Consider the following 13,455-nt stretch of genomic DNA (forward strand, 5'->3'; position numbering starts at 1 on the left):
TTAAATACATATAAATGTTTTATTTATTTTTTACTCTTTTTTCATCCCTAACAAGACATATTGTCACTTGGAACGTAAGGGCTATTATTTGATATCGTGTCTAATAGGAAACAGTGGGGAATTGAGCAGCGAGATGTCTGTTCACATTACATTTAAACTTCAGAAGTTTAGTACAGTCAGGGAAGCACGAAACAGGCAGCAAATTCCAAAGTGTAGCAGTTCGAAAAAAGAAACTACTAGAATAAAAGGTTTTCAGGCATCTAGGGGCCTCAACAGTGAAGGGATGGGATTCTGCTGCTTGTTTTTTTTTTTTTAATCCATTTTCATCTCAAACAACACAGTGCCACTTTGATGTAGAGGGCTACTATCGGGACCATAAGTTGCAGGGATACTATGCAGGGAGTTGAGCAGCAAGATATCTGTCGGTTAGTTGGAGGTAAGTACGTGGAGGATGCAAAAATGCTATGAGGTCTATCAGAGCACATTTTATTAAAATACTTGTAAAACAGACATGGGGATGCAAAACTACAAGGATAGGAAATTGGAACTTGCCTGATAGTGTGGGACTTATTAGATTTGAGACTCCTTTTTGGATGCTGTCTGAGAGTGAGAGACTCGCGGGTAAATGCAGATGTGGGAAAAATACTTCATACATGGGCGAATTGTGGCTTTGTAAAAATATGGAATGCTCTCTGGTATGAGTAATTTTCTACCACTGTAGAGGGAGACCACATTGTTTGCAGCAGTCTTAGCAATGTCCTCAATGCATTTTCACAATTTATGTTGCCTGTGAATGTTAGGCTGAAGAGTTCGAATTTTGTATCAGTTACATATAATACCATCTATATATATATATATATATATATATATATATATATATATATATATATATATATATATATATAAAAGGCAGAACGTGCGCGAGAGTTTTTGTATGTCCAAGAAAGGCTTTTTTTAGGGGGGGGGTCGCAAGGAGGTTCTCTCATTGCAATCGTTTAGAACGTCTTATATACCGTGTAGATCATAATATGTATGAACTGCGAACGTAGGTCGCAGCTATATTTATTTACATTGAGTTTTACACAATTCTTGCTATTTAGCTTTTTCATATGAAAGCGAAACTGATGTAAAACTAAGGTACAGTTCTCGGCCTATGGGCCGGGAGCGTCCAGTAAACAATAGACGTTTGGTCACTGTCGGTTTTCACCGTCATATCAGACAATTGCTTTCATTTGGACACACTTCCCTAATAAAGGGGGGGGCAGCTGGTTTTCTCCAACACGTTGGGGAAACAAAACCAGACAAACTTAGGTAAAAAACAAACCCAAAAGAACTATCCTGCAGTTAAAATTAAGTGCGGAATTTACTTTCCTTTGACCTAATTACATTCGCTACACACCTGCTATTTATAAACGTTAAATTGAAATTACTTTAAGTTACTTTCCTTTCGTGAGCGAGCGAGTAACTTAACCAGTTTTTCGCCTCAACGTTCTGGGTTCGATCCCACCTACCTACTAAAACTATTTTTTATTTTTATTTTTACATCATGTTCGTTGGTTTTATTTTGTTTTTCCGATTTTTCAAAAGAAGTTTAACATAGGGTTTGGATCTATCCCTCCCCAAACACACACATCTACAAACACCCGGTATATATATATATATATATATATATATATATATATATATATATATATATATATATTGGATTTTACTTGTGCAAATGGAAATTCAGTTAACTTTCTTGAAGTTATATATTTGGATTTTACCGTCACTGGATCATTTATCTTCCACCAGACTATCCATTCATGTGTAATCACCTTTTTATTTACCATATTCCCTCTGCTTCGCTTTTTTTGTTTTCAAGTAAGATCTTTGACTTACTTATTGTTTCATCAAATACTTTTGTATGCAAAATCCGATCCCGCATTTTGCTCATTCCTACCCTCTGATGAGAAGGAAAGTATTTCTTCAAAACTCCGTGGATTAAGGACTATCCACTTATCTAGTGTTTCCTTTTCAGATTAAATATGTTTTTAACTCATTTCAAAGTGTTTTTTAACATGTTTTATTAACTGTTTGCTCGTATATATATATATATATATATATATATATATATATATATATATATATATATATATATATATATATTGTTTCAAAACTAAGAAACAAGGAAAAAAATATTTTTGCTTCATGTGTATTTTTTTGTTATCTTGGTTTTGAAAAAGCATATGAATACTCGATTACAGAAATGATAATCATGAAGCATAATATTTGAGTCAATTTATTTGGCTTAATTTTTATTGATACATATACCTTGGCATTGGTTGATATATTTTAATATATAAAAATTCGGATAAAGAATATTTAATAAGATACATATACTAGCAAGGCTACTGCGTTGCTTGGGGCTATAAAAATTAAATAGAAAATTTAATAGATATTACTAGTGTTAATTTTCTCACCCCTTCCATCAGAAGAGAATTTTTTATGTGAGAAGTGAAAAACCAAATCTTAGGAGGTCTTTAAAGCGCTACTGAAAGTACCAAATATAAGTAAAAATGCCTCCAGAGCACTACTAAAATTTAAACTTCTTTCACTCCCCTTTCCTCGTAGAGAAGTGACAATTATTTAGAAACGATTAATTAAATTCGGAGTAAATGTCTTTCAATTTGAAAAAAGAAGCTGACTCATTTCCGTGATTGTATTAATACATACATTGTTCTTGATAATATTCCATATAAATGGTCATTTGACCGCCAAAGAATTAATCTTTTTTTCTAAATTTTAAATATTATGTTACCAGGATTACGTCAATAATAGAATATACCAACTCTGTGGGCGTTTGTTTTGTAGTCTTTAACAAGGATCATCAGGCCACTAGTCTCAATTGGTTTCACAAGTGTCAAGTTTTAACCTAAATTTTAATAGATAGTTTTTTAATGGAAAACCGAGAAGGGGAAAAGAAAGAAGAATGACCTAATAATTGTATATTGGTAGACGTCAAGAGATAAAGGTTAGGATATAAGGGGAACATATTAGAGAGGAATATATATATATATATATATATATATATATATATATATATATATATATATATATATATATATAGTTTATCACAAAAGTGAGTATACCCCTCACATTTCTTTAAATATTTAAGTATATCTCTTCATGGGACAACACTGAAAAATGATTTTTTGACACAATTAAAAGTAGTCTGTCTGCAGCAGAGTTAATTTATTTTCCCCTCAAAATAACTCAAAATATATAGCCATTAAAAGCTAAATCCCTGGCAACAAAACTGGGTACACCCCTTACGAAAAGTTGTCAATATTAACGCACAACATGTAAAGCATCAATATTTTGTTTGGCCACCATCATTATGCAAAACTGCCTTTACGCTCCTTGGTATGGAGTTTATCAGAGCTTCACATGTAGCCACTGGAATGCTTTTCCACTCTTCAATTACGACGTTGCAGAGCTGGCCGATATTTGGGACTTTGCACACCTCCACCTTCTGTTTGAGGATTCTCCAAAGATCTTCTTTTGGGTGTGAGAGGGGTTTACTCACTTTTGTGATACACAATATATATATATATATATATATATATATATATATATATATATATATATGAGGTCATTCCAAATGTATGCCTCCTATTTTTTAACTCAAAAATTGAAGAGCTTCCTTTTTCCTACTTTGGGCACCACCACCACCACCGCCACCACCACCATCATCATCATCATCATCACCATCATCATCACCATCATTATCATCATTCTTTGTTTTCTTATAAAAACATTCAGAATTGGTCAAATTCTAAAGGTATTCTAATCTATATAATATTTTGATTGTTCCTTCATTAGTTAGTGCTCTATATATATATATATATATATATATATATATATATATATATATATATATATATATATACATATATATATATATATATATATACATATATATATATATATATATATATATATATATATATATATATATATATATATATATAAAATACAGGGTGTCCATAAAGTTACTATATAGTCTTACAAGTTACTATGCTTGATTAAATAAACCTGTAAAAAAAAAAAAATATTAACTACAAATATAATACAATAAAACAATAAGACTATATAGTAACTTTACGGACACCCTGTATATAACATTTTTATTTATATAGACAAATATTACATAGTCGCTATACTGAACATGCTAATGTTTTGAAGCATTTCGTTTATTACAAATTAAAAAAACTCGTCAGGCGACGGAAATACGGTTTATCTGCTAATCGAAGCATCCGGTTCTTATATGGAAACAGTGAAATGTTTTTTTTTTTAGTTTATAAAAATAAAATATTAAATAACTCACTTGAAGTGGGAGGGATGATATTAAGTGACATTTTAGATTTAAAAATAGAAGGCAATGTGAGGAAAGGGGAGGTCAAAGGTTAATAGATAAAAAAGGAGGGTAGAAAGAAATAAAAAGGAAAAGTAAGTAAGATCTAAAAAAAAAAGGAGAAAGAAGAAAGAAAGGAGAAAAGAAAAAGAAAAACGATATATATATATATATATATATATATATATATATATATATATATATATATATATATATATACATATATAATCACGTTCATCTCTAACAAGGCATATCGCCACTTGAACGTAAGCGGCTATTATTAAGGATCATGTCTAAGAAAGATTAACAAGATGTTGGTTTACGTTACATTTAAAGTTCTGCAGGGAAGCAGGTAGCAGGAAGGGAATTCCAAAGTCTATCTCTTTGAGGGAAGAAACTATTAGAGTAGAAAGCCTTCTAGCATTTAGGGACCTCAACAGTGAAGGGGTGAGATTTTGTTGCTAAGCGGGTTTGTCTGGAATATGTATGCCGAGGGAGCACAAGTGCAGAGCACATTCTATTAAAATATTTGTAAAACAGGCACAGAGATCAAACATTTGAGTGATGCGATAGCGGTTAGAGTTCAGTTGACAAAGTGAGACTTATTGGATTGAAAACTTTTTTTTCTAAGAGAGAGAGAGACAGAGAGAGAGAGAGAGAGAGAGAGAGACAGAGAGAGAGAGAGGTGTGTGGTAGATGTACCAGCCCAGATGTAGCAACAATATTCCATGCATGAACGTTTGGTGACCTTGTAGGGGTACAGGATACTCTCAGGTGTGAGTAGTCTTCTAACTCGAGAGAGGGAACCCACCTTCTTTGCAGCAGCCTTCACAATGTCCTTACTATAAATATATATATATATATATATATATATATATATATATATATATATATATATATATATATATAAACACATGCGTAGATCGTCATATAATGACTAGATCACTCTGACTGACGTAAACAGTATTTAAAAAGAATAAATGTTTCATTTCAACTGTACGTCTAGCGGTTGTCGGTAGCTGAATGGTTCCAATCCTTGCTAATAAAGCCAGAAATGACTTCTGTTGCCAGGGTTCGAATCTCTCGACTGGCGTTTATTGTGACACGCTGCACTGATGATTCCCGAATGGATGAAACACTAGTATTTGTTGATATTTAATTATTATAGTAAATAATTATATATATATATATTTTTTACACAGTGATCACCACTTATCAAGGCCCGGAAGCCACTCAGGGATAAGGGTTATTACAAGTACATTACGTTAGTGTGGAGATTTGATAAAGTGTTTAATTAAGGGGGCGGTTCATTAGGAATTTGTTAACATTGGACTTGAACGCATCCAAGTTGTAGTCCGGTGGGAAGCAGGCAGACGGAACAGAGTTCCACAGGCGTGCAGTTCTAAAAAAGAAGCTTTGTTCATGGAATCCATGTTTTGATTTAGGCACAGATAAAGAGTGGGGGAAATTTTTCACAGTGGATTCAGCTAGACGGGTGTTTTTCGTGAAAGATTGGCGAGGGGGGACCAGAGATTGGAGCTCAGACGAGCACCTGTCATGGAAATAACGATAAAACAAGGATAGGCTCGCAACCTCTCTTCTATGGGAGAGAGGTTGCAGGGTAGAGAAAAGAGCATCCCCCACTAAGCCACGAAGTCTATTTTGTACTCTGTCAAGGCAGGATAGGCTGTTTTTAGCAGGTCCTGCCCAGATGTGGCAACAGTATTCCATCCTTGGACGTACTTGGCTTTTATATAGATAGAGAATTGCATCAGTAGTGAGATATCTTCTGAAGCGGTAGAAGGATCCCACCATCTTTCCAGCAACCTTGTCAACAGACTTGATGTACGTGTTCCATTTCAGATCAGGAGTAAAGGTCAAACCCAGAAGCTTGTCAAAACACGGGGTCACCCAGACGAGAGCTATCCATCACAATTGATGCCAGATGGGGATCAGAGCGTTGATGATGTAAGGATAGGAGTTTGGTTTTGGATGCATTAAAGGTAACCAGCCACAACTTCCCCCACTGAACCACGTGCTCGAGATCAGAGGAGAGAGAATCAGAGAGAACTTTGTCATTTACAGCCTTTGATGTGTTGCCGTAGATGGTTGTGTCATCAGCATAGATGTCAACGAATGATTTAAGCATGTGTTTAAGGAGGTCATTGATGTAGATCAGGAAGAGAGTTGGGCCTAGGATTGACCCCTGAGGCACTCCAGCATTTATATTGCAGGCCTCCGATTTTTGTCCATCTACCACTACTCTTATGAGCCTATCGGAGAGAAATGATTTAATGATTGAGAAAACATTTCCAGTTATACCGTAGCTGGAAATCTTGTGAAGTAGACCCTTATGCCATACCTTGTCGAAGGCCTTTGATATGTCAAGAGCAATTACCCTAAAAAGGAAGCCTTTGTCAAGAGATTCACTAATCCTGTGGGATATAACCGTCAGCACATCTGCGGTAGATCTTACAGAGCGGAAACCATATTGTGTGTCCTGCTGATGTGGTTGACTATTTCTCTATTTAATATGGATTCCAGCAACTTACTCATAACACACAGGAGACTTATTGGTCTGTACTGAGAGGGAGATGACTTATCACCTGAATTCTTAAATACAGGGCAAACTGATGAGGTCTTCCAGGGAGTCGGAAAGCACTTCTCCTTAAGGCAGCATTTAAACAGTTTCGTAAGTATGGGAGCAAGTTCTGGTTGAAGCTTTTTTAACACTATAATTGGGATACCATCAGCGCCAGTTGCTTTACTGGAATCTAGGTTCTTGATTAGCTTGGCGACCTCATGCACGGATATTTGTATGTTACCTAGCTTGTTCTGTGTTATAGGAGAAAATATGGGGAGTTGATGGCCTTCGTCACATAGGGTAGAATTAGCTGCAAAGTTCTTTGTAAATAGTTTGGCCTTGTCTGACGCTGACGAGATGACCTCTGGTCCATTGATAATGGTTGGGATAGAACGCACACTTCTGTTCAGGATCCTATTTTTTATTTGCCAAAACTGGTGGGAACCAAGCTGCTGATCAGCTACCTTGGATTTAACAGACTGGGCATATAGCTCTCTTGCATATTTTATTACTCTTTTACAGTGGTTGCTGGCGTTCCTGAAAGCAGCTTTAGTCACAGTGCATCTATTACGTTGGTAGCTATGGAAAAAGTGATTTCTGTGCGCGATAGCAGCAGCACATTCTGGGGAGAACCATGGCTGGCTGTTAGGTTTTTGTTGGAATTTTTTAGATGGTATGAATTGGTCTATGCCTACAATTAACCATTCGGTCAGATCTGATACTATAGAGGACACTTCCTTTTTAAACATGGAGTGCAGAGGTAAATCAGATATGAATGTACGGAAGCTATCCCAGTCAGCCATAGAGTATTGGTATACAGTACGGTGGAGGGGTACTTCTGGGGGCTGCTTACATTTCGTTTTTATCTTAACTGATACGACGGAGTGGTCGGAGGATCCTAGAGGAGAATGAACGGAACATGAACATAGCTCAGGGGAAGTTGAGAGAAAAAGGTCTAGGAGGCTTGCATATTGACCGGGTGGGTTCGCGAACAATCTGAGTGAGGTCATAAGCAATGGCAAAAGTATGACAAAACCTCCCCTCATCTGTCTTATGTGAATCGGACGTTGAAGTCACCACAGATGTGGATGTTAGCCGAGGGATGTGAAGACAGAATGTGGTCTATTTTCTCAGATATGCTCTTAAAGATAGTAACTCCGCTGTTGTGGGGTCTATAGAGGGCAAATATAAATGCAGTGGTGTTAGCAAGTGCAACCTTGAAGCACATATAGGGTAAATTAGGATCTTCTCTAGATATATCCCTGCCACACGGGAAGCCATCCTTAATGTAGGCACATATTCCATGCCCATGGCGATCTTGGGTGTCAGATTTAGCTGTTAAATTAGAGTATCCGTTAATTATGAACTCATCTAGGGAAGTGGTCGGCCCTATTCCAGTTTCACTTAAAAATAATATGTCTGGTTTCGTCTCCTGTAATTGGGTTTCAACCTCTGGAAGGTTGGAACGTAGACCCCTGATGTTGGAGAAGGAGACCTGGTAGTAGGGGTCTACGTTGGAAGATGGGGTTCTAGGTTTAATCGAGTTTTTATTCTGGAGATATTTCATGTTGAGGTTTGGGGATTTGTGGAATAGGTCGGCATACTTGGTTAGAGCAGTACAGAGAGGGAAAGTAAGAGAGAAAAGGACAGGAATTTTTTTTTTTTTGTAGCACACGAAAAGGTAAAGCCATAACAATTACCCACTAGTATGGCATCGAGAGGCCCCACTAGAGACTACTGCATGGTCCAGATCCACTCACCAAATGTCAATACAGCAGTCCCAGTACTTTGCGCCTGCTGATAGGACAGCCTCCTTAGTGGTTAATCCAAGGTTCGAGTCCCTGACTATCAGGCGGATAACGTCAGCCCAGACAAAACGTTTACCTCCAGCACCCTTACTAGTGACATGGCCACAAGGACAGACAGAGACAGAAAAATTTCCGACATCTCAGACTACTGGTCACCAAGTAGTACCGACCTTAAAGCAGCTTTTTCTTCACCCTTTGTAAGAAAAATCACTCATTGAATGAGGACTTTGCCAGAAAAATCACTCATTGAATGAGGACTGAATGACAAAAATAGGAGAAGCGAGAGGTACTAGAGCTGCCGATAACATATCCACTGTATTATCTGCTCTCCATTATATATATATATATATATATATAAAAAATAGATTGGAGGTGGAAGGACCTGAATGCTCCACATTTCGCCCGATTTATGTGGGCTTTTTCAAGAGAGATTGGTCACTTCCACCTCGAATCTATTTTTCATATCGTCGGATTTCATCAATCTTAACAATCATATATATATATATATATATATATATATATATATATATATATAAGAGGTGGATGTAGTTTACCTGAAGCATTGTATAGTATGTAGTTAAATAGAATGTGTAGAAGACGGTACAATTCAAAGGTAACGAAAAGACGCAAGCTGAAGCAGGTGAGAAAGTTTATTAATACAACTTACACATACATGTGTACATATTCATATCTTTCTCATACACATATTTATATTTGCATCGTGGTCATCTGGGAAAGTCGGTCTAGTGGTATATCCGTGTTATATAATATTTTGAGAAAGATCTCTTCGTCAGATATTTATTTGACTTTGGTTCAAAGGTGCTGTTGTAAACAGTAACAGTCTCGCGGCAAACAATTGTAGATAGTATTTTAATTTAATATGGTTAGGATTTTTTTATTCATTTCTTTATTTTTATTTCTAATTTCTTTATTTATTTATTTATTCTTTGATATTTTATTTTTTTCATAATAGTTTATCTTTGGTTTCAACGTGTTGTTGTAAACAGTAACTGTCTTGCGGTAAACAATTGCCCAGAACTTGTTGATAGCATTTTAATTTAATATGATTAAGTTTTTTTTATTTATTTTTATTTCTAATTTATTTATTTTTTTAATAATAATTCATATTTAACATTGAGGAGATTTAAATAATTAATTAATTTATTGTTTGTGTTTATGCGTTCTGGTTAAGAGGGGGTGGGGGCATAGACTTTGAATAAATCGGTTGGTAAAGGGAGACTACTTGATGAGCTGATTTAAGGGGGATAATCGTTACAGATATTTCTTCTCAGTTAGGTGTATAACGTTGCATTTTTTTTTTTTTACATAGGCATCACCACATTATCAAGGCCCAGAGACCACTCAAGGATAAGGGTTAAAGAGTGTACAGTAGAAATTGGTTAATATAGTAATCATTAGTAATGAAAATTTGGTAAATTTGATAACTTATATGGAACGGCTCATCAAGAACTTATTTACTTTAGACTTGAACACAACCATATTGTAGTCAGCCGGAAAGCAGGAAAACGGAAGACAATTCCACAGGCGTGCAGTTCTAAGAAAGAAGCTTTGTTCATGGAATCTACGTTTAGGTTTAGGCACAGATAAAGAGTGGGGGAAATTATTGATAGTGTTTACAGCTAGACGAGTGTTTCTTGTGAAAGTTTGGCGAGGGGGGACCATAGATTGAAGCTCAGTTGAACACTTTCCATGAAAATAACGATACATCAGAGACAAACTCGCAACATCTCTTCTGTGAGATAGAGGTTGCAAGGAGGAGAAAAGGACATCTCCTACGAGGCTACGAAGTCTATTTTGAACTCTATCAAGGCAGGACAAGTCCTTTCTAGCAGCTCCTGCCCAGATGTGGCAACAGTATTCCATCCTTGGACGTACCTGGCTCTTATATAGATAGAGAATAGCATCAGCAGTGAGATATCTACCGGATCGATAGAAAGATCCCACCATTTTTCCAGCGGCCTTGGCAACAGATTTGATATACGTGTTCCATTTAAGATCAGGAGTAATGGTCATGCCCAGAAGCTTGTCAAAACTTGAGGCCTCCTGAAGACGAGAGCCATTCATTTCAATTGATGACAAATGTGGATTAGAATGTTGATGATGTAAAGAGAGAAGCTTGGTTTTAGATGCATTAAAAGTAACCAGCCACTCCTTTCCCCATTGTACTACGTGCTCAAGATCAGAGGAGAGAGAATTGGAGAGAACTTGGTCGTTTACTGTCTTAGATGTGGTACCATAAATGGTAGTGTCATCAGCATAAATGTCTACAAATGATGTAAGGATATGATTTGGAAGATCATTAATGTAGATCAGGAAAAGAGTTGGGCCCAGGATGGATCCCTGAGGGACACCGGCATTAATACTGTGAGCTTCTGATTTTTGCCCCTCAACTACTACTCTTATGAACCTATCAGAAAGAAATGATTTAATAATTGAGAAGACTTTTCCAGCTATACCATAGCTAGCGATCTTATGAAGTAAACCTTTATGCCATACCCTATCAAAGGCTTTAGATATGTCAAGAGCAATTGCCCTAGAAAGATTGCCACCGTCGAGAGATTTGCTAATCCTATGCGATATAACTGTAAGGACATCTGCTGTAGATCTAGCAGAACGGAAACCATATTGAGTGTCACTAAGAAGGTTATTTTTGTTGAGATGGTTGATTACTTCTGTATTTAACACAGATTCTAGCAACTTACTCATGACGCACAGGAGACTTATTGGCCTGTACTGAGAGGGGGATGAGCGATCACCTGAATTCTTAAATACAGGGCATACTGATGAGATTTTCCAGGGAGATGGGAAACTATTCTCCTTAAGACAACGTTTAAACAGTTTTGTAAGTATGGGCGCTTGTTCAGGTTGAAGTTTTTTGAGTACTATAATTGGAATACCGTCAGGGCCAGTTGCTTTACTCGAATCTAGGTTTTTGATTAGCTTGGCAACATCACGTACAGATATACGTATATCACATAGCGTGTTTTCTGATACAGGAGGAAATATTGGGGGTTGGCGGTCTTGGTCGCAAAGGGTAGAATTAGCTGCAAAGTTCTTGACAAAGAGTTTGGCTTTATCTGATGCTGACGAGATTACCTCAGGTCCATTGATAATAGTTGGGATGGAGCACACGCTTCTGTTCAGGATTCTGCTTGCTATTTGCCAAAACTGGTGGGAACCAAGCCGCTGCTCAGCTACTTTGGACTTAACAGATTGAGCATACAACTCTCTTGCGTTCCTTATTACTTTCTTACAATGGTTGCTGGCAGTCATGAAAACGGCTTTAGTTTCCATACATCTATTACGTTTGAAGCAGTGGAAAAAGTGATTTCTGTGCGCAATGGCAGCAGCACATTCTGGAGAGAACCATGGCTGGCTGTTAGGTTTTTGCTGAAACTTTTTAGAGGGTATGAAATGGTCAATACCTACAATTAACCATTCAGTCAGGTCTAATACTATAGAGGACACATCCTTTTTAAACATGGAATGCAGAGGTAGATCAGATATAAATGTACGGAAGCTATCCCAGTCAGCCTTAGTGTGTCGATATACTGTACGATGAAGAGGTACGTCTGGGGACTTATTACATTTCATTTTTATCTTAATTGATACAACAGAGTGGTCGGAAGATCCAAGAGGCGACAGAACAGAAACTGAGCATAGTTCAGGGAAGTTGTGAGAAAAAGGTCTAGTAGGCTCGCATAATGGCCGTCATTATCGGGCACACGGGTAGGTTCCTGAACAATCTGAGTGAGGTCCTAGGCAATGGAGAAATCACGACAGAACCTCCCCTCATCATCGGTCTTGTTTGAGTGGGTCAACCATTCAACGTTGTGAACATTGAAGTCTCCACATACGTGAATGTTAGCTGAAGGATAAGTAGAAAGGACTTGGTCAATTTTCTCAGATATGCTATAAAGATAGTAACTCCGCTGTTGTGGGGGCGATAGAGAGTAAATATAAATGCAGTAGTGTGAGCTAAAGCAACCCGGAATTACTTATATGCTTTATATAAGTTATATGCTTATACTTATGCATTACTTTTTATGTATTTTATTTATTTACTGTTTACAAAAGCACGTTTGAACCAAAGTCAAATAAATATGTGACGAAGAGATCTTTCTCGAAAGATTATATAACACGGATATACCACCAGACCGACTTTCCCAGGTAACCACGGTGCAAATATAAATATAATGTGTATAAGAAATATATGAATATGTACACATGTATTTGTAAGTTGTATTAATAAAACTTTCTCACCTGCTTCAGCTTGTGTCTTTCCATTACCTCTGCATTGTACCGCCTTCTACACATTCTATTTAAATATATATATATATATATATATATATATATATATATATATATATATATATATATATATAAATTGTGATTGTTGCCTCCTTAATTAGTTAGTACGACCATAATGCTGTCAGTACACATGCACTTAATAAAAGGGAATTAATTCATCCAAACTCGATGCAGTAATAGTATTCATGTAGTGTGGTTTGTATATGTAGATGATAGGCAAATGTTAACCGATTTTTCCAAGTTAATTTAATTAGAAAATTGTCTTAATAAAGTTATTCAAATGTATAAAAATGTATTTAATACTAAAAACGAATATTTTACTTGTATTTTTATTA

At 36.3% G+C, this 13,455-nt stretch overlaps 1 protein-coding gene across 4 annotated transcripts in view; it reads right to left on the reverse strand.

Annotated features, from left to right (window-relative positions):
* Positions 1 to 13,455, reverse strand: part of LOC145295837 (post-GPI attachment to proteins factor 6-like) — an 810,264-nt gene that overhangs the window by 59,848 nt on the left and 736,961 nt on the right. The window lies entirely within an intron of this gene.

The sequence above is a fragment of the Euprymna scolopes genome, chromosome 16 (genome assembly GCF_053919585.1).
Source record: "Euprymna scolopes isolate OS-2025 chromosome 16, ASM5391958v1, whole genome shotgun sequence".
Taxonomy (NCBI): Eukaryota; Metazoa; Mollusca; class Cephalopoda; order Sepiida; family Sepiolidae; genus Euprymna; species Euprymna scolopes.